General features: G+C 47.4%; 1 long non-coding RNA gene and 4 other non-coding genes across 5 annotated transcripts; 3 read left to right on the forward strand and 2 right to left on the reverse strand.

Moving 5' to 3' along the window:
* Nucleotides 1-205: 205 nt before the first annotated feature.
* On the forward strand, nt 206-277 carry TRNAQ-CUG (transfer RNA glutamine (anticodon CUG)). The gene has a single exon. It is a non-coding gene; the product is annotated as a tRNA-Gln (tRNA).
* Nucleotides 278-1,141: 864 nt separating this feature from the next.
* Nucleotides 1,142-7,374, reverse strand: LOC146404121 (uncharacterized). The gene is made up of 3 exons (XR_014843139.1): nt 7,280-7,374; nt 3,500-3,586; nt 1,142-1,858 (listed from the first exon to the last, which is right to left on the reverse strand). It is a non-coding gene; the product is annotated as an uncharacterized LOC146404121 (long non-coding RNA).
* On the reverse strand, nt 6,998-7,161 carry LOC146404122 (U1 spliceosomal RNA). The gene has a single exon (XR_014845046.1). It is a non-coding gene; the product is annotated as a U1 spliceosomal RNA (small nuclear RNA).
* Nucleotides 7,375-11,006: 3,632 nt separating the features above from the next.
* On the forward strand, nt 11,007-11,170 carry LOC146404123 (U1 spliceosomal RNA). Its single transcript, XR_014845059.1, has one exon. It is a non-coding gene; the product is annotated as a U1 spliceosomal RNA (small nuclear RNA).
* An 8,561-nt stretch (nt 11,171-19,731) lies between these two features.
* TRNAN-GUU (transfer RNA asparagine (anticodon GUU)) lies at nt 19,732-19,805 on the forward strand. Its single transcript has one exon. It is a non-coding gene; the product is annotated as a tRNA-Asn (tRNA).
* The last annotated feature ends 2,505 nt before the right edge of the window (nt 19,806-22,310 follow it).

The raw sequence follows: 22,310 nt of genomic DNA on the forward strand, positions 1-22,310 counted from the left end.
GAGATGCAAGTGCAAGGAGAAAAGGCGGTGGAAGGAGAGGCGCAGAGAGAAAGCACGAGGGATGAGCTGCCACGCAGGTCAACCGTAGTCCAGCCTTGACGGATGGGTAGAAGACGTGTCTCGGGATCACCAGGGAGGAGGATGGATGGTAAGTAAAGAGGTGTTCACCCGTCTCTAGCCGCACGTAGGGCGCCGCTCTCGGGGAGGTTCCATGGTGTAATGGTGAGCACTCTGGACTCTGAATCCAGCGATCCGAGTTCAAATCTCGGTGGGACCTTTCTGTTTAATTCCGACGGGGGGGGACTTTTTAACCCCCTAAATGGGACTTGCCTTCCAGCTCCCGCACCCCACTCCGTCCTCCTCTTGGGACTGGACAGCCTCCCCCGCCCTCAAGGAAGCTCTGCGGGGCACGCGTTTCCCCCGGGCCGGTCCCTCCGGCTCCCGTCGTGCTGGGCGCCTCGCAGCCGCGTTCCCCGCGCTGTTCCCCCGACCCTTGAAGGAATCGTGGTGCTGGAACCCGGCTTCTCTCTCAGCAGCGCGGTCCACGCGTACTTGGCGGGCAGAGGGCCATATGGAGCCCGGGGGCCCGGGCGGCTCTTCCCCTCGCCGGCATTGGCGGCGTGGGTCCCGCCGCCAAGGGGCGCAAGCCACCGAGCCTGGGCCCCACCTCGTCGGGTCACCCTGGGTCCCGGGGGGTAAAAGGCCCAGGCAGCGCCCACTGAGTCCTGCACCGCGAGGGGGCTTCACACCGCGCCTCTTGCGCCTGCACGGCTGTGCCTGTGAGTAAAAGGTGGTGGGAGGGGCTGTGACGTCGCCGATCAGCCTGGGTGAGGGCCTCTTCACTGTTGGGTGGTGCTCCGAGGCCTGAATTGGAAGTACTGTGTTTTCTTCCGGTGCCCCGTTTTGTTCCTAATTTTAATTGACCCTATTCCGGATCAATGGACTGATTTTATTCAGAATTTCTCGCTCCTCAGTCTCCACTGGACCCGAAAGCCGCCGTTAGGCTAAGACTGGCACCTCGACTCCAGGAAATCTCGTCCTCCCCCCGCCCCAAGCTCAGCCAGAAGAGGAGGACCGGCAGCAGATTCCAGCATCTGAGGAGACCCCCCCACCCCGCTCCCCCCCGCCCCCAGGTGCCCAGCCTCTGCCGCCGTCCAGGCTCCTCCGGGGCCAAAGGTGAGACGCGCCGGAGCCGCTCGAGTCCGGACCCTGGGTCTCCGCTTCGTCCTGCTCCGCAGAGGAGACGCCCCAGGACGTGACCAGATGGAAACACGTTCGTCCCCTTCTGCTCGGTAGAAAAATACGGATGAGGATAGTGGTGGACTTGCATAGCTAATTAAAATGGTCCCTTCCAGGTGCTAAGGAGCACCCTTCCGATTTCTCTATCTTTTGGAACTTTCGGCGGTTACAACGGACTCAGTGACACAGCTGTCTACGTAGGGTCTCACGTTGGAAGGCGCGAAAAGAAAGGTGTGAGGCCGGCGACAGGATCCGAGAAGGGAAAGAACGGAGAATGACAAAGAAGGGGGAAAGGGCCGGCAAGGGGGCGAGCACACTGCGGGAGCAGTCGCTGGGTTGGGGCGGCCGCAGCTAATCCTTCGGGAGCGCTCCCACCCTTTCCTGATCCGCCGCAGAACCCACTTCCTCCCCAGCTCCCAAAGCCGCTGGCCTGGCATCTGCTGCTGCCAAGTTTCCTTTGCTGCTGGTTCGCTTGAGAGCGTTGAGGTGGGTTGTCCAGCGGATTTGCAAGTGAGTGGAAGTCTTGGCTTCTGCCTTGGAGATGACTGGCGCTCGGGGAAACACACACAAACTCCTCTGGTCCCTTCGCAGGCGGGTCTACAGGTCCTGGAGTGGGAGACTGGGAGATGAAAGAGTGACAGTATTTATTTAGAGAGAAGGAGATACACAGCCAAACCGTTGGTTACATGAGTCGAAGGTGGTTATCCCTGGAAAAAAGGAATGTGGGATGGGATCAGGGGACTCCTCTTTTCCATATCGGGTCACATGTAACTTTGATTATATCTATATCTTAATAGCTATATTTTAATTAGCTATAGATAGATAGATGTAGATATAGATACAGGTAGGTATCTCTATATCTATCTATCTAGCATCCATCTATCTATCTATCTAACTAATTTGTCTTTTTAGGGCCACACACGGGGCATATGGAGGTTCCCAGGCCAGGGGTCGAATCACAGCTACAGCTGCCGGCCTAGGCCACAGCCACAGCAAGGCCAGATCCAAGTCAGGTCTGCCACCCACACCACAGTTCATGGCAATGCCAGATCCTTAACCCACTGAGCAAGGCCAGGGATGGTTCACGTCTTCACGGAGCCTAGTTGGGTCTATCACCGCTGACCCACGAGGGGAACTCCTATAAAATATGTTATAAATATATATAATATAGTATATAAATATATTTAAAAGTTCATTTTAAAGTTAAATGTTTCACGTCTATCACTCTTAAAATCCTGGTTCTTGTGTCATGTGAAGAAATGTTTTCCACTGTTAAACCATAAATTCTGTATTGGGACATTCTTGAAGGAAAGAATTGGACCATTATTTCCCTTCTGATGAGCTGATCAGATGAGATCATCAGCTCACAGATCTTCCAGCCCAGGGGATTACTGCTTATCAGAGAGGATCACTTTACTCTCCCTAGGAGAGTCCACAGCCCCTGAAACGTATCAGGAACTTAAAGTCAGTTTTCATTGTAAGCAGTCCTTACCCAGGGTTGTGGCCTCACACATGAGCTTATGCTCAGTGATCATATACAAAGTGCCATGTGCCCGGGCTCAGAGTCTACAAGTTTTACGTGAGTTGACTCATGTAACCCTGTCAACAGGCCTATGTCATATAACTGTCCTCATTTTACATATGAGAAAACTGAGAGGTTGAATAACCTGTGCAGTCACTCAGTCAGTGAGTGGGATTTGAAAGCAGGAATTTGAACCAAATCCAGCCTGGCTCCACAAGATATGCTCCTAATCAAAGAGAAACGCACATGGTAAAAGTGCTTGACAGTAAATTGAAGTCTGGGAGTTCCTGTTGTTGTTCATCGGGTTAAGAACCGGCTAGTATCCATGAGGCTGTGGGTTCCATCACTTCCCTTGCTGGTGTGGGTTAAGGATCCAGCATTGCAGTGAGCTGCGGTGTGTGGGCCACGGATGCAGCTCAGATCTGGCGCTGTTGCGGCTGTGTTGTAGGGCAGCAGCTCCAATTTGACTCCTAGCCTGGGAACTTCCATATGCAGCAGGTGAGGCCCCAAAAAGCAGGGGTGGGGAGGGGAGAAATTGACATCTCTATTTCTTTGGGGCAAAAACCACCAAGGAGGAGTCATATACCAGGCATAAAACTGTCCTAAATATTCTCATAACCCTCCTGTCTCCCAAACATCCTTCTTATCCCAACAGCTGCTCCCCCTTAAATCTCCAACTTAAACACAATTCCTACCAGAACCAGGTTTTCCTCCCCTTTATCTTTTCCTCTCACCTACCCAATACCTCTTCAAACTCTTCTCAAACTCTTTTCAAACTCTTCTGTTCTTTCACTTCCGGGTCATCCATTGTTGAAATTTAAATATCTGAAAAATGCATAAAGAAGAAAAAAGGCAGCCATTCATATCACCACCGCCTTTTTAGCTACTGTTAACATCTTCACATATTTTTCTTCAAATGTGTTTTAAGTTATTCTAATTTTTGCAAAAAGCATAGATGCTTGTTATACAAAATTCAAATGATGCAGAAAATCCAAATACGTAAAAATTTGAAACATCTGAAATTCAAAAGTTTTTGTGAACATTAGGTAAAGATTAATAGAATCATTTGTTATATCTACAGAAAGAAGAACATACATAAGTATGCTTTTCTAAAATTGAGCTCATATAGATGCCATTTTTCTTTTAAAATATTCAGTTTAATCGTACATGAATTTAATGGAAGGGAAAATACAAAAATAAATGAAGGAAGTGTTGCATTTTCAATGAGATTGTTTATTATAAGAGCGATGCTTTTCTAGAAGAATCCTGTAAGGCTCATAATAATAATGATGTTGATGATGATAATTTAATTAAGGCCTTAAACTTTGGAAGGATTCTTTTTTCTTTTTTTCTTTTTAGGGCTGTACCGGCGGTACATGGAGGTCCCCAGGCTAGGGGTCGAATCTGAGCTGCAGCTGCCGGCCTATGCCACAGCCACAGCAACGCCTGGTAGCCTGGTCTGAGCAGTGCCTTCGACCTACAGTGCAGTTCATGGCAATGCCGGATCCTTAACCCACTGATTGAGGCCAGGGATCGAACCCTCATCCTCATGATACTAGCTGGGTTCATTACTGCTGAGCCACAGCAGGAACTCCTGATCATTATTTTAAAAATCAAATTTCTTAAGGTAAAATTTGAAAATAATCAAATGCATCTATTTCAAGTTTGATGACTTCTGACAAATGAATACACACACATGTCCCCATTACCCTGTTTAAGAAAAAAAGAACATGGCCATTACTCCAAAAATGTCCTCTTGTGCCCCTTTGCCTGTCCATCCCCCACCACGGCCAGAGCCAGGTCCTCAGTGATCTAGTTTCTGTCCCTTTGGATTAGTTTTGCCTGTTCTAGAAATTCACATACTTGGAACCACAGGGTGTGTAGTTGTCATCATTCAGCAGGATGTTTTTGAGATTAATCCGTATTGTTGCCAGGTATCAAGAACTTGTTTCCTTTCATTGCTTCATTTCATCGTATTCCTTGGACTGAATACGTCACAATTATATCTGTTCACCTCTTGTTGGACATTTGAATTGTTTTCACTTGGGGGACTCTTATGAACAAAGCTGCTGTGAAGAAGTCCCTTTGGTGGGTCTATGTTTTGTAAATTCCACTCAAATTTTTTTATTCTTTCATACTGATTTATTTTGTGCATGGATGTTACATTCACAAATACAATTTTTTTTTTTTTTTTGAATCTTACGAAAGCCTGAAGTACAAGCTTATCTTTGTTTCCTAGCTGGACATGTTTATTATAAGCCGCATACTATGCCAGGTGTATTATTAGGTTATCTCATTCTACACAACACCTTCATGAGGTACTTATCATCACTTTCACATGACACTTGCAAAATTGGCCCAGCACATTGAAGGAGCTGGTCCAAGGTCAAACAGAAGGCAAGTCCACATGGCATCAGGCCTGGAACGGAAGCTCCCCCCAAAGGTTGGCCTCCTAGCCACAGACCCAACCCAAGTCTCGGTAATAAGCTTGGTATGTCTGATGGGCCCAGAAACCAGTATCCAAGCAGGCCCTGGCCACAGTGTTGCTTAGCTTCGTTTGGTCAGAAACTCCTGGATCAGGGATCCAGAGAATACTAGTGTGGGCAATTTTGAGACTAAGGAGATTGGTTAAAGACTCTAAAAACCCGTTTTCTCATCAGTGAAGCACTGAAAGGTAACCTCAGTCTTGGTTCAGATATTCTGTATTTGAGCAAAGAAACCTCCCGCTGCTAGGGCGAGTAGGATGCACTACTATTCTTTCAATGACCCAAACATTCCATTGGCATCCTGTGCTTTTCAGTTGGTTTTCTTTGGACCTAGCCTTAAGTATGGCCCCTCCTCACCCCATTCCCACTGCCAGCACCCCCCCCCTTGGATCTCAGAGGCTTGTAGAGCTGAACAGATCTGTAAGTACAGTCCCCAAGGTAGCCATGAGGGAGCGGTAGTCCTTCTGTCCATAGCCCTGCCTTTTCTGAGTGGCCCTGACTTTGGATCAGAAGGGAGAGCAAAGCAAGAAGAGAAGAACGTATCCTGGGGAAACGGGTTGCTCAGCTGCAAAGCCCACGACGGCAAACACTGGTTTCCTTCTAAACTGTAATCCAGTATGCTCAGAGAGGGGAAGAATCAAAAAACCAAAAAACTAAAATTCCTTTTTTTTTCTTCTTCGTCTTTTTGCAATTTCTTGGGCGGCTCCCGCATCATTTGGAGGTTCCCAAGCTAGGGGTCAAATCGGAGCTGTAACCGCCGGCCTACGCCAGAGCCACAACAACGCGGGATCGGAGCCGCGTCTGCAACCTACACCACAGCTCATGGCAACGCCGGATCCTTAACCCACTGAGCAAGGCCAGGGATCGAACCCGAAACCTCATGGTTCCTAGCCGGATTCGTTAAGCAGTGCGCCACGATGGGAACGCCCTAAAAGTCCTTTTGACTGAAGAAAGGGGGAAAAGAAAAAAAAAAGTTTTGTATATTCCGACTGCCATTTAAAAGAGAAGGGATGTTAAAGAAACTTTCTAATTCACCAGTCTACTGAAGCACGTCAGGTGCAAATTGGAGGCTGAAAGAAAGCTAGTTTTCCATGAAGGGAAGTCATAAGAGAAGGCTTGAGAGAAAAGATGGGAGGACAGAGGACTGGAGGCAGATATACGAAGAGACTGCTGGGAGTGGGAAAGACGAGTGGGGTGGCAGATTCTAGGGGATTTTCTAGCAATGGTTGGAAGGAGGTTGACACTCAAGAAACGAAGTCTGAAAAAAGATTAGATGGCCGGAAACCAGTAGGAGAAATGGCTAGCAGCACAGGCAGATGAAAAAGTGGACACTGGTGCCTCTCCATTTTTTGCTGTGGAAATCGCTGGATAATGCGGTTCAGACTCAGGTATCAGAGAAGTAAGCTTTGTAGTTTACGTATACTAGATCTACTGGCGTAGCAAAACAAAATGTACAGCCAGCTTTGCTCAAACGAACCCACGCGCCTACAAACAACTTGCGCGCATGACGACTTGAAAACATGCGCACAACGCGAAAACACAGTTTAAACAGAAACGAAAAAACCCACGTCTCAAGAAACCTACGGTTACTAACAGCATCATCGAAACCCAGAACAGTTTAAAACTTTAGACATCGAAAACCTAGAACAATTTAAGACTTTACAGTAGAAACGAGAAAACAGAGAAAAACTCTGGAAAAAAACTAAGCCCGAAAAGCGCCCTACGTGGTCTTTCCTTAAACAGCGTTAATCAGGGGAAAGCGCGAACGCAGTCCCCCACTACCACAAATTATGCAGTCGAGTTTCCCACATTTGGGGAAATCGCAGGGGTCAGCACATCCGGAGTGCAATGGATAAGCCTCGCCCTGGGAAAACCACCTTCGTGATCATGGTATCTCCCCTGCCAGGTAAGTATGAGTTGCAACTGCCCTCGCCCAACCACAGCCTCACACGCCTTACCCTGTACACACATGCTCACTTTCCCACCCCACCTCCCCGAGCCTTCCTGGCCCCTCCACACAGCTGATACACACAGTTTCAAGCAACAGCCCTGCATTCGCTCCCACGCCACGGGAGCTCTCTTCGTCTTTAAGCAGCAGATGACGAACCAGCAGCCCCTGCGCTGCAACATCTACATAGGACACGCCCTGTCGCGACGGCAACGGGGAATCAGCACGGCCCTCCAGCCCAGGCCCCGCCCGAGCCCGCGCCTCCCTCCTCCCACGGCCGACCAGCCCGCCAACCGGTGGGCCGCAGGCCGCTGGGGGAAGTGACGTCGCCCTCGCTCCTTCCTCCCACCCCCGCCCGCTGGGGCGGTGTCCTCGGCTGCTTCGCCGCTGTCCTGCTCCTTTTGGCAAAGAATGGCTTCCTTTGCGTGGGATAGAACATGTAGGATCACAGGGGAGACCGGTTCCTTTCAAGCCCTCTTCTTTTCGTGACGTAGTGGTGTGTGTGCGTCTACTAAAACGCATGAACCGTCACGACGCAATAATTGGGTTAAAATCTAATTCTGAAAATATCTGAGCACCAGTTGGACCAGTTTTCCCCACAACACAAAGTGCCTCATTCCGAACCTCCACCCTGAACTCCTACAAGAGGGTGTCAGAGTTGAGCAGATGTAATCATGACCTCGGTGTAGAGATACAACCTACATCTGTTGGGGACATGGCTCTGATTGTCAGTGTTGAAAAATGAGACACATGAACACCGGGAGATGTGGACAAGTATCTTTACTTCTGCAGAAGGGCGATGGTGCTCAAAAAGCCTGTGTAAAGAAGCAAAGACCTTCCCTATTTATCCCTAAGGCAGGTGATGTACCTGTCCCCTTTTCAATGGTCAGGTCAGGGCTCACATTCTCTGTTGGCTAATTTGAAACAAATTGTTACTGGGAAAAGAGGGAAGGGGGTTCGCAGGAAGAAGGTTCTGCGGAAACCAGAGCAAAATGGAGTAGCAAAGATTTCCTTTGATAGAAAAGAGATTGTGTTACTTTCCACACATCTCAGCTCTTGGCAACAGCCAGATTCTTAACCCTTTGAGCGGTGATCTGGCGGTGGACTGAACCCCTGTTGTCATAGATACTACTAGTCTCATTAGTTGCCTCAGGGCCCCAACAGGAATTCCTCCCTTAGCTTTCCCCCACCTCTGATGGCAATTATAGTATCTGTAAAACAATTCAGACACTGAGTCTGTGACTCATTCATCCTAATCGATAACTGCTCAGTTTTGTACTTGGGGGTGGGTGGGTGGAGGTTTCGCTTGGTTGTAACAGGACCTCTTCAATGAGGAGGAAAGGAAGAGGAAGGGTAATGGAAGGGAAAAAAATACTTTTTTACTTCTAGGTTCTCTCGCTAATCTAATAATTAATTTGGCATAAAAAAGATTAACATGAGACAAATTTCATCAATTCAGAGGCCTCATAAAAATATAAGGCTCAATGAATTAATGATCTCACCTTGTCTCTGTGGCGACACTGGCTCAATCCCTGGCCTGGCCTGTGGGTTAAAAGATCAGGCATTGCCCTTGCCAGAGATGCATCTCTGATGCAATCCCCGGGCAGGAAACTGCTCATATGCTCCAGGTGTGGCCATTAAAACAAAGTTTCTCTGGTAGTATCTCCTTTTCTAATACAGACCCTTTATGTAAACTCTTAGCAGTTAAGGGAGAGAAAAACGTTTTTCCTGAGTCTTCCTTTTTTTTAAATTTTATTACTCAAATGAATTTATCACATCTGTAGTTGTATAGTGATCATAACAATCCAATTTCACAGGATTTCCATCCCACAGCCCAAGCACATCCCCCCACCCCCAAACTGTCTCCTCGGGAGATTAAAAGTTTTTCAATGTCTGTGAGTCAGCATCTGGTCTGCAAAGAAGTTCAGTTTGTCCTTTTTTCAGATTCCACATGTCAGTGAAAGCAATTGATGTTGGTGTCTCATTGTATGGCTGACTTCACTTAGCATGATAATTTCTAGGCCCATCCATGTTGCTAAAAATGCCGGTATTCATTCCTTTTAATGGCTGAGTAATATTCCATTGTGTATATGTAGCACATCTTCTTGATCCACTCCTCTGTCAATGGACATTTAGGTTGTTAACATGTCTTGGCTATTTTTCCTGAGTCTTCTGAGTCCTCAAAACAAGCCACATTTTGGAGGTGGCATACTCTGATCCCCTTAACAGGGCAGGAGTAGGGGAAGGGGAAGAAGGAGCTCTCTGGTAAGTCTTTTAAGGGCATTGTTGGGACTGGGGGGGGTGTCACTCCAAAACATGCCACAATGGCATATTGATTACTTTGAATTACAGTTAAGAAATGGCCAACGGGGGTTCCCGTCATGGCTCAGTGGTTAACAAATCTGACTAGGAACCATGAAGTTTCGGGTTCGATCCCTGGCCTTGCTCAGTGGGTTAAGGAACCTGCGTTGCCGTGAGCTGTGGTGTAGGTTGCAGACGTGGCTTGGATCCTGCGTTGCTGTGTCTCTGGCGTAGGCTGGTGGCAACAGCTCCGAATAGACCCCTAGCCTGGGAGCCTCCATATGCCTCGGGAGTGGCCCTAGAAAAGGCAAAAGACCAAAAAAAAAAAAAAAAAAAAAAACAGAAATGGCCAACGAAAGAGGGACACCAACCCTCCTGTGTCCCCAAAAGCAGGAAATATATCTATCACATAAAAGGTGCACCCCCCCCAACCCCGGAAGTTCCCCTGGTGGCTCAGCTGAAAGGAAGTCTACTAGTATCCATGAGGATACAGGTTCAATCCTGGCCTTGCTCAATGAGATAAGGATCCAGCGTTGCCCTGAGCTGGGGCATACATAGCTTAGATCTGAGGTGGCTGTGGCTTGTGGGGTAGGCGGGCAGCTACAGATGCCATTCCACCCCTGTACCAGGAACTTACATAAGTCACACTAAATAAATAAATGAATAAATGGGTGGGGGGGTACGTGCACTCCCAGCATCTGGTGGTAGAAGGACACCTTTATTACCAGAGACAGGGAATTCAGGATGAGAAGCTTACATAAATGAACCATAATACTTTACTACCTGAAAAGAAACTGTTTAGATTCCTCACTAGTTGAGCACCCAAAACCTAAGGTTTTTGTCCCGTCAATTACTGAAAAATTTGTGGTTTCTCTAGCCAAAAAGTATATAATGTTGCTGCCTCCTTTGTTATCTAGAGGTCAGTATCCAGTTCACCACCCGTCGTGACGGTTCATGCGTTTTAGTAGACGCACACACACCACTACGTCACGAAAAGAAGAGGGCTTGAAAGGAACCGGTCTCCCCTGTGATCCTACATGTTCTATCCCACGCAAAGGAAGCCATTCTTTGCCAAAAGGAGCAGGACAGCGGCGAAGCAGCCGAGGACACCGCCCCAGCGGGCGGGGGTGGGAGGAAGGAGCGAGGGCGACGTCACTTCCCCCAGCGGCCTGCGGCCCACCGGTTGGCGGGCTGGTCGGCCGTGGGAGGAGGGAGGCGCGGGCTCGGGCGGGGCCTGGGCTGGAGGGCCGTGCTGATTCCCCGTTGCCGTCGCGACAGGGCGTGTCCTATGTAGATGTTGCAGCGCAGGGGCTGCTGGTTCGTCATCTGCTGCTTAAAGACGAAGAGAGCTCCCGTGGCGTGGGAGCGAATGCAGGGCTGTTGCTTGAAACTGTGTGTATCAGCTGTGTGGAGGGGCCAGGAAGGCTCGGGGAGGTGGGGTGGGAAAGTGAGCATGTGTGTACAGGGTAAGGCGTGTGAGGCTGTGGTTGGGCGAGGGCAGTTGCAACTCATACTTACCTGGCAGGGGAGATACCATGATCACGAAGGTGGTTTTCCCAGGGCGAGGCTTATCCATTGCACTCCGGATGTGCTGACCCCTGCGATTTCCCCAAATGTGGGAAACTCGACTGCATAATTTGTGGTAGTGGGGGACTGCGTTCGCGCTTTCCCCTGATTAACGCTGTTTAAGGAAAGACCACGTAGGGCGCTTTTCGGGCTTAGTTTTTTTCCAGAGTTTTTCTCTGTTTTCTCGTTTCTACTGTAAAGTTTTAAATTGTTCTAGGTTTTCGATGTCTAAAGTTTTAAACTGTTCTGGGTTTCGATGATGCTGTTAGTAACCGTAGGTTTCTTGAGACGTGGGTTTTTTCGTTTCTGTTTAAACTGTGTTTTCGCGTTGTGCGCATGTTTTCAAGTCGTCATGCGCGCAAGTTGTTTGTAGGCGCGTGGGTTCGTTTGAGCAAAGCTGGCTGTACATTTTGTTTTGCTACGCCAGTAGATCTAGTATACGTAAACTACAAAGCTTACTTCTCTGATACCTGAGTCTGAACCGCATTATCCAGCGATTTCCACAGCAAAAAATGGAGAGGCACCAGTGTCCACTTTTTCATCTGCCTGTGCTGCTAGCCATTTCTCCTACTGGTTTCCGGCCATCTAATCTTTTTTCAGACTTCGTTTCTTGAGTGTCAACCTCCTTCCAACCATTGCTAGAAAATCCCCTAGAATCTGCCACCCCACTCGTCTTTCCCACTCCCAGCAGTCTCTTCGTATATCTGCCTCCAGTCCTCTGTCCTCCCATCTTTTCTCTCAAGCCTTCTCTTATGACTTCCCTTCATGGAAAACTAGCTTTCTTTCAGCCTCCAATTTGCACCTGACGTGCTTCAGTAGACTGGTGAATTAGAAAGTTTCTTTAACATCCCTTCTCTTTTAAATGGCAGTCGGAATATACAAAACTTTTTTTTTTCTTTTCCCCCTTTCTTCAGTCAAAAGGACTTTTAGGGCGTTCCCATCGTGGCGCACTGCTTAACGAATCCGGCTAGGAACCATGAGGTTTCGGGTTCGATCCCTGGCCTTGCTCAGTGGGTTAAGGATCCGGCGTTGCCATGAGCTGTGGTGTAGGTTGCAGACGCGGCTCCGATCCCGCGTTGTTGTGGCTCTGGCGTAGGCCGGCGGTTACAGCTCCGATTTGACCCCTAGCTTGGGAACCTCCAAATGATGCGGGAGCCGCCCAAGAAATTGCAAAAAGACGAAGAAGAAAAAAAAAGGAATTTTAGTTTTTTGGTTTTTTGATTCTTCCCCTCTCTGAGCATACTGGATTACAGTTTAGAAGGAAACCAGTGTTTGCCGTCGTGGGCTTTGCAGCTGAGCAACCCGTTTCCCCAGGATACGTTCTTCTCTTCTTGCTTTGCTCTCCCTTCTGATCCAAAGTCAGGGCCACTCAGAAAAGGCAGGGCTATGGACAGAAGGACTACCGCTCCCTCATGGCTACCTTGGGGACTGTACTTACAGATCTGTTCAGCTCTACAAGCCTCTGAGATCCAAGGGGGGGGTGCTGGCAGTGGGAATGGGGTGAGGAGGGGCCATACTTAAGGCTAGGTCCAAAGAAAACCAACTGAAAAGCACAGGATGCCAATGGAATGTTTGGGTCATTGAAAGAATAGTAGTGCATCCTACTCGCCCTAGCAGCGGGAGGTTTCTTTGCTCAAATACAGAATATCTGAACCAAGACTGAGGTTACCTTTCAGTGCTTCACTGATGAGAAAACGGGTTTTTAGAGTCTTTAACCAATCTCCTTAGTCTCAAAATTGCCCACACTAGTATTCTCTGGATCCCTGATCCAGGAGTTTCTGACCAAACGAAGCTAAGCAACACTGTGGCCAGGGCCTGCTTGGATACTGGTTTCTGGGCCCATCAGACATACCAAGCTTATTACCGAGACTTGGGTTGGGTCTGTGGCTAGGAGGCCAACCTTTGGGGGGAGCTTCCGTTCCAGGCCTGATGCCATGTGGACTTGCCTTCTGTTTGACCTTGGACCAGCTCCTTCAATGTGCTGGGCCAATTTTGCAAGTGTCATGTGAAAGTGATGATAAGTACCTCATGAAGGTGTTGTGTAGAATGAGATAACCTAATAATACACCTGGCATAGTATGCGGCTTATAATAAACATGTCCAGCTAGGAAACAAAGATAAGCTTGTACTTCAGGCTTTCGTAAGATTCAAAAAAAAAAAAAAAAATTGTATTTGTGAATGTAACATCCATGCACAAAATAAATCAGTATGAAAGAATAAAAAAATTTGAGTGGAATTTACAAAACATAGACCCACCAAAGGGACTTCTTCACAGCAGCTTTGTTCATAAGAGTCCCCCAAGTGAAAACAATTCAAATGTCCAACAAGAGGTGAACAGATATAATTGTGACGTATTCAGTCCAAGGAATACGATGAAATGAAGCAATGAAAGGAAACAAGTTCTTGATACCTGGCAACAATACGGATTAATCTCAAAAACATCCTGCTGAATGATGACAACTACACACCCTGTGGTTCCAAGTATGTGAATACTGTCCAAAAAAAGAAGAGAAGTGAGTTTTGTTGGTCTGTTTTTCTCCCGTTTACCAGTTTGTTTTACAACGGAAGTTTCAGATGTACTTAAGAATGTTGAAGTAGGTTGTTTGAACATACAGTTTTATCAACATAGACTTGAGCAAGTTCAATAGGAAACGTTTTTTACTAGCGAGATCCATTTTTCCTCTGGGGGTGCTACTCTGTTTAAGTCTAGAATGCGGGGAGTACTGTCAGTATGTTGTAGTGTCAGCGCCGTTAGGATGGGCAAGCAACGTAGTTCAATAATAGAGCTTTTCAAGATCCTCCCAGTACCGTGATGCAGATGTTTGATTTGGCATACTCTGCAGAAAAATGAACTTACAAAAGATGAATTAAAGTCAGTGAAGCCAAAGAAAAGGCTCGTGTCTCACCATTTGAAACTTGTTTCTGAAGAAGGCTAGAAAAGGGGTCAGGGTTTGACGCTCCTTCCTGGCCCAGGGTCTGGCATTGCACAGACACCAGCTTTCCAGTGACCGTGGAGTTCTTACCCGCTTGTGTCAACTGAAAAAGCGGCAGCCAGGAAACCCTCCTCCTCTGCAAACACCCCAGGTTCTCAGCACAGACGTCCATAGCCTTACAGAGCCAGTTGCCTGTGACCACGGAGGAAGAAGGACAGTGGCCCCAAGGTGACAAGCGGGCAAGGAAAAGGTCCACCGGGGACCTCGGGACGGACCCTTGGGCCCTAAGGGCCTTTGTTTGTGGTTTTCTCTCTTCCCCAGGCCTCTCCTCAGAGCCCGGGGGTGTAGGGGGGAGCTCAGGACTGTGGTTTCAGTACCTGGGGGGTCACATGTGAAGAGAGCAGGCCCATCAAGGTAAACAAACAAACAAACAAACAAAAAACCCAGGAAAACTGCTGCAACTAAAGACAGGTACACTCACAAGGTCAAGGTAAAAAAAAAAAAAAAAAATTTTTTTTTTCTGCAAAACGCTGAACTAGGCCTGGCGAAGACATAGGGGAGGCATGAACCTGCTTCTGTCTCTTACTACCTCCAACTCCCAACATCAAAGGTAGGATTTTTCACCAATTGCTTTTCTTTTTTTAGCAAAAAACTTTTATTCGGAATCAGTCTCAGCAAAATGAATGTTGTTGCCTCACTCCTATTTGTCACACAACAAGATGCTTAGCTGGCCCAAAGGCAGAGAAGCTGCAGGAAGAGATCTGGCAGGAGCTGTAAATTATCGCAAGCCTGGCTACCAGCAGATAAGTCACGTGTGAGCAGTAACAAAGCTGGTGACTTCTGCCCTTCCCAGGGTCCAAAAGAATATGGCAGCCACTTCCACTTCAGCTTTCCAAATTTTAGCTAATATCTTCCCATGATAACTCAGGACTCTTCAGGATGGGAATTCTGGGAAATTTGCTTCCAGGTAACCAAAATTGACACAGATCCACCACAATCAGCCTCTGTGGGCTTCACACCCATGTATATACACCTCACCTCTTTTCCCCTCCTTTTGAAACCATTCTTAACTTTCAAATAAAGAAAATAGCAAAGTCATGCTTACCCCAAACAATGAAAACATGTCAACTCTTCCACAAAAGAGGGTAAAATCTCATATTTGCCTTGAATGATTTTCATTCCTCTAGCTGAGTCACATTCTGCCTTTGATATTCTGTACCTTAAATACTGAGATTAAAAGTTAACTACTATCAGCACATTTTATGTTAGCTAGTAGTGCTATGAAAGAGAAGAGAAAAACATTAGTTATATATAGAACTATTTGTATCATAATAAGGAATACATACTGGTAACTTACAGTCCTTGTTTTATGCAAATGTCACTGGTATTTATAACTGTCTTCTTTACTACAATGAAAAAGAAAATACAATTTAGGGAGTTCCCCTTATGGCTCAGCGGTACCAAATTTGACTAGTATCCATGAGGATGCAGGTTCCATCCCTGGCCTCGCTCAGTGGGTTAAGAATCCGGCATTGCCGTGAGCTGTGATGAAGGCTGGCAGCTGTAGCTCTGATTCGACCCCTACCCTGGAAACTTCCATATGCTGCACCTGTGGCCCTAAAAAGCAAAAAAGGCCATAAATATTCAGGAATTCCGTCTGTAGTACAACAGGATCAGCGCTGTCTCTACAGTGCTGGACACAGGCCCAGTGTTCACAACAGGTGCTTCACATATTTTGTCCATTTTTATGGTTAAGACAAGAAGACTAATCTGGTGGCAATACTATGCTATAGCTGCAGGTAGAAGTCTCGAATTTTTGTCAGTGCCTTTAAAATTAAGGTCTAATCACATGGATTACTGATTTCTAAATGATGTGAACATTTTCCCACATTTACAAATGATCTGGTGTGAGGATTTTTTTTACTTTATTAACAGCTACAACAAAGTCTGCTGTGTTTACTTTCAGCATGGTGATCCCACGGTACCACAAGGAGATCTGCGCTGCGTATCTTGTTCTTTGTTATTTCAACACTTTGACTATATGCCACCCCAAAGTAGGCTAATTTGGTATAAGAATTATTTTGAGCTAAAAGCATTTAGAAAACAGCAAGTGCAATTATTCTTGTCACCAGAGACAGGCCAAGAAGAAAAGGCCAAGAGAAATCCACACAAACAGACCTTGTTAAAATAACCTGTATCTTCCTTTAGTCTTCCCACAGTTTACTTTTTCACAATCATTTCTCATTACCAACCTAGTATATAAACACTTAGCTTAACCACTTCTTTGGGTTTTCATTTTCCTATTGAAGCTCCCGTGAACACGTGAAAATCTGAATGTTTTCCTCCTGTTACTCTGCCTCATGTTAATCTAATTCTCAGGCCCAGCTAGAAACCAACCCCAGGAGGGTAGAGGTGAAATTTTCCCTCCTCTACAGTCTCGTAGGACCACAAGAGAAAGGATTAGTAAGAGGCCATCTGTAAGGGGCCAGAAATGGTCCTGGTAGAGGAGATTGTGTAGAGTTAGTAGACTTGAAGAAAATGCTAAAATTCCCAGAATCAGATGGGTAGAAGAGTGAGAGGCTGCGTTAAAAGACAAAGGTTGCCCAGAAAGACAAGCTGTCATATAACTGGGAACCAGTGAATAAATTTCTCCTTTCATTCCATCTCTTTCTTCCCCTTTCCTCTTCCTCTTCCCTGTCCCATCGTTTTTCCCTCTGAATCTTCCTTCCCATTTCTTCCCCACCAGTGTTTAGGCTGCACACAGAGCCTGGGGCCTGATCCCACCAATGTTTTTCTCCTCGTGCTCTCTTTTTTAGCCTTTCTTCTACCAAGAATTCTTTTGGTGATCTGCGGAAACCTGCCTACCCTTCTCAGATTAAAGAATTTTAATGTGTAGAATAAGACATTTTGAATTACAAAAGAAATCAATTACTTTCAAATACAATTGTCTTTGTGAGGCTTCCACAGTTTGTTAGAAAAGAGCGGTAAGGCTGAATCTACACAATCAATCTCCCATTCCTCCACCCAAGACAACCCCAGAGTTGGGATGGTGTAAAGAGAACTTTGGAGTTCTGTTGTGGCGCAGCGGGTTATGAATCCAGGGTTGTCACTGCTGTGGCCCGGAAACTTCCGCATGCCGTGGGCTCTGCAAAAAAAAATAAAAAAATAAATAAAAAATAAAAAAGAAATAGAGAGCGATCTATCTTGGGTCCCGCTGGTCTCAGGGAAATGAAAACTACTGGACATCACTATTCTTTACTATCCAAAATGAGGAAAAAGTAGTGGTTCCTGGGACCAAGTTCCAAGGAGAAGGACCCTGCGCCCCCTAGTGGCCACCTGGGGGAACAGTACAGTCTGGCAACTCGGTACCAACCCAAAGAAAACATGGCAAAACGCCGGGGACGCTGGGCGATTCTGAAGACCTTGAAATTAGAAGTCGTGTACGCTACAAACTGAGCTAGCAAGCTGACGAAAAGCCGAGCTTCTCTTCTCCACACCGGCTTGGGATCAGTTGCCCGAATGTAAAATGTCTGCGCCAAGACCACCGAAGGCAACCTCGGCGAGTTGCTGATGAGGAAGCTGGTTTGTAGAGAGTTGATGGATTTCCTCTCAGCCAGAGCTCATCGGATCGGCACTGTCACGCACCAGGCCTACCGGGGTAGTGAGTAGCAACTGCTGCGCAGAGATGGGATCAGGCTGAAGGAACGACCCCATCCTCCCCTGGGGCTTTTACAACAGCCTCTCCTTGTGCTCATTTCCCACCAGACCGAACCCCAGACTTCGATGGAAAGGACGTTCAAGATAAGTCTTTTTCCCGCGTTGCTGTGGCTCTGGCGTAGGCTGGCAGCTACAGCTCCGATTGGACCCCTAGCCTGGGAAACTCCATATGCCGCGGGAGCGGCCCAAGAAATGGCAAAAAGACAAAAAAAAAAAAAAAAAAGTCTTTTTCAATTCATCCCAAGAGGTCCCACAGAGACCTACAGGATCCACCTCCTTTTCTGTTACTGGAATTTTCTAACTTCCTCGATAATCGTGTGGACTTTTCTCCAAGGTCTTTAGACACAAGCGAGTTCACGCAGAGCCAAGTGCTCTTTCTGTACCTTAGCCCTGCGCATCCTCCACCTCTTCTGCGGGGGCTGTTGGGGAAATAAGAAATCGAGGCCCAAAGGAACACGAATATTCATGGAGTATTTAGCTAAGTTTATTATTGAGAGAGAGAAAAAAATCAAGGTGCATGCTTGCACATAGTCTGCACAGGGCTGTTGTGTATTTGCAGTTCTATTTATGTGGAATTAAAGCTAAAGTTGTCATCATCCTACACTTTATAAACAGTCAACATTCACCAATCTGCTCCAATAATGATATGAAGCTTACTCTGACATCCTGTTCGTCAGAATTTTTACCAGTGTCTCCTGCAGTGCCTCTGACAGCGCATCGACCTGACCGTATAAAGGGTTGGTAACGTTCGTCAACATTCCTCTGCCAGCCAAGGGGCGCGGGGAAGCAGGGAGGCTGGCGAGCGTCAGACTCCCAGGCGGGCGGGGCCGGGGTGGAGTCGGAGTTGCCCCAGCACGTGGTTTGTGGCTTTTGGTTCCTCGCTGCGGTGAGCAGGGAATTGTGCGTCCCCTACTGCGCAGGGCCGCGGGCGCCTTGCCGCCTGCTCCCAGGTCTGACTCCGGTGACAACTCAAGGCACTGCGGTCTTTAATCAGGATTTCAAAGATCATCAGTCATTCGGATTCGAGCTCATCCACAGGACACAGTCACGGCCTGCGACGTGGCCGACAAAGAGGAGGCAGGAGAGGGTTATCAAAGTCGTTTTACGAAAACAGGCATTTCCCGTATTCTTTTGGCCTTTTTCCTCACTGTGCTGAGCGCTCGCTCGCTCTCTCCCCTCTCCTCCCTGGGCTGCCCCCGACTCCCATTCGCTTTCTTCTCTTCAGCTTCGCCTCTCCCTCCCCTCCTCTCAGGACGGACGACACCAGACGAGGCTGAGTCGCGGCCCAGGATGCTCAGTTCCGTCCCAGTGCGCACGTGTCCAAAGTCGGGAACTTTGCCTGTTCTCTGCCAGCTCCGGGGTGGGGGTGGGGAGAAGCACCCCCGGCTTTGAGAAACCTCTCCCGTCTTCCCTCTCTGGCGTTCCTCGTAGGCCTAAAAGCTTAAGCGCACAGTAGACTTCTTGGTTGTCCTAGGACCCGGTGGCAGAATGCACCCTTCACCGGGCATTTCTTGAGTGCCTATTAGATACCAGGCCCTGCCCTGGAGGACCGGCTGCATCGCGGGCAATTCCCAGGTCCTGCCGGTTGGAGTTCACACCTAGAGACGTAGAACGTGGGCGGCGCAGCGGGGGCACAGCCAGTTGGTATCCTTCGCACGCCCGCCCCACGGGTCCTGTGGGTACTCACCGTCAGCGCTACGGGTGAAGCAGGGCTAAGAGGGGTAACGCGGACCGCTTCAGCCGGAGACGCTGTAATGGGCACCTGGAGCCGAGCGGCTGCTGAGGCTGGGAGAAGCAGGTGGGGTGGCCGTGGATCTGGCGTTCGGCTGTCAGAGTCCCCCCGGCTGACCCCCAAACGTTCAATCAGTGACCAAACGTGCCCAACGATACCAAGTCTTGGCTTCAGTGTCTCCCACCAGCACCCTGGCTTTAGGGAGTATGAGAATCCGAGATTCCTAGGCAGAGGCTGAAAAGCAATTTCTGAGATCAGGAAATGAATTGAAAGACTAAAGCTTCCGTGTCTCTGTGGCGCAATCGGTTAGCGCGTTCGGCTGTTAACCGAAAGGTTGGTGGTTCGAGCCCACCCAGGGACGGCTTGCTTTTACTCTATCGAAGTCTTTTCTAGCTGCTTGCAAACTTAGATTCTCTGTTAGCCAGCTCTCGCGGTTCTGGAGGGTACGAGATCAAGGCGCTGACAGATTCAGTTCTTGGTGAATGTCTTCCCAGCTTGCAGAAAGCCTTCTCACTGTATCCTCCCATGGTAGAGAAAGGAAATCTCTTCGGTTTTTATGAGGACGCTAATCTCAGCATGGGGATTTCCCTTTATGAACTCATCTAAACCTAATTACCTCCCAAAGAGTCCACCTCCTAAAACCATTATATTGGGGACTTAGGGCTTCAACAGATGAATTTGGGAGGGACACATTCAGGGCATAATTGGTGGTTGCATAAAGAGACATTCCTCAAGTGTCTGAAATGCCTCCTTGCCTCCATTCGATACAGTCACACGAAGATGGGAGAGAATTTGTTCTGCAGTGTGTTTTTGTGTCCCCCCCCCCCCCGCGCCCCCCAGCATCTGGAAGTTCTGGGGCTTAGGGATAGATTCCCATCGGGTGCTACCAGCTCTCCAGGGCTCTGGCAACCCTGGCTCCTTAACCCCTGGGCCAGAGGGCGTGTGTGTACACAGGAGGGCGTGTGTGTACACAGGAAAGCAAGGGATTGTAGAAAGATAAATTGAGAAAATTCTCAACTCCACAACTCGAGCTCCCAGTTTCTCAAGGTGAAAAATATACCAACCTGGTTGTTTTTAATAATCAATTTTATTTAAAAAAAAGAAAAACAGTTCTGGAGTTCCCTTCGTGGCTCAGTGGTTAACTAACCCGATTAGGATCCATGAAGATGGGGTTCGATCCCTGGCCTCGCTCAGTGGCTTAAGGATCTGGCGTAGACGGTGAGCTGTGATGTAGACCACAAACGCGGCCCAGATCCCACGCTGCTGTGGCTGTGGTGTAGGCCAGCAGCTGCAGCTCTGATTGGACCCCTAGCCTGGGAACCTCCATATGCCTTGGGCGAGGCCCTAAAAAGACAAAATGAAACAATTTTATTTTCAATAAAATAAAAAGTTATTTTCAATATAGTTAACATGACTTTATTACTTTTATTACAAAGTAGTCACCTACTTTATAAGTACATATTAAAAACCTCAGACAAACCAGGCTGTATGTATTTACCTGATGTAACTCACACTTGACCATAAGAGTGCTCCAGGCCATTAAGGAACAATCACAGCTTTTCCTCGGGCGCCTGGGCAAGTAAAAACCTCTAGGAACTTCTGAAAGCATCATGATCCAGGGGTTCCACAGGATTTTCTTTGTTTCTTTCTTCCCTTGTCTGCTTGTCTGATCTGAGCTAGAGGTTCACAGATATTAATCCAAAAAACAAACAAGGAAAAACCCTCAGCCCCTGCATTTTGAAATTCCAGTCTCATTACCAGTATTTTTGTGGAAAAGAGAATTTAGCTATGGTATGAAAAACATATCAGTTAGAGAACTTTTAAAGAGGTTGGAAAGCTCTAACAAGAAAATAGGGTTTTGACAAACAATGCTTGGAGGAAAATTTAACTTCAGGTTTATAACAATCAGAGGAAAAGAAAGATTGAACCAAACATACATACATATCTCCAGTCCACAGAGCATATACCTCAAGAAAAGAGATATTCTCAAATAAGTGAAAGAACTCAGGAAATACAAAACTTTTTTGGAAAATGTATTTCATACTAAAATGCAGCTAATGAGGAGATAATTTCACAGTTAAAAATCTCAGGAATGATAGAAATGTACAACAAAACACGAACCTCCTATAATCTGTAGACTTTAATTAATACTAATGAATTAATATTGGTTCATCAATCGCAACAAATATACCACTCCAATGCAAGATATTAATAATAGGGGAACTAATGTGGGTGGAAGAAAGACAATATGTGAGAACTCTCTGTATTACTTTCTGTTCAATTTTTCTGTAAACCTATAACTGCTCTAATAAATAGTCTATATATATATTTTTTAAATCTCAAGAATAAAAAGACTGTATTTGCTGGGTGTTCTGCATTTGTCCCTCCAGATACATTCTCACCATTATTCACCCTATTATATGCCCAGGAAAGTTAATCTTTTTGAAGTGTGCAAAAGGGCTCCTCTGCCCACTGGCTTCCGGTTGGCTACAGCCAGTGGGATGCGCTGGTTGGGAATGAGAGGGGCGGGGTAATATGAGGTCAGAGTGGTTGTTTCCTGCAGTTTGACAGAGGTTCTGTTTCTGCCCCCCTCCCAAGGCCACAGCTATTGTTTGGTGCCACTCTGCTACAGTTACAGCCTTGCCTACACCTCTCACTTTCCCAGGTTCCAGGAACGGCTCTCTCCCCTTGCCCAATTAGGCCTAGTACTCCATCTCCACTGTTGCTAGCCCTGCGATGCCGCACTATCTGCTCAGTGGCTACCTTCCACTCTTAGAGCCAGCAAACCCTCTCAATCCTCAGCAGGTTTGGGCTTCAGAGAGCCTCTGAGAATGTGCCACAGAGTTATCTGGAAGCTCATTGCTTC

This window comes from Sus scrofa, chromosome 4 (assembly GCF_054392235.1).
Source record: "Sus scrofa isolate SSC_HxYL_T2T_F1_AM1 chromosome 4, Sscrofa_HxYL_maternal_Yorkshire_Landrace_v2.0, whole genome shotgun sequence".
Classification (NCBI taxonomy): domain Eukaryota; kingdom Metazoa; phylum Chordata; class Mammalia; order Artiodactyla; family Suidae; genus Sus; species Sus scrofa.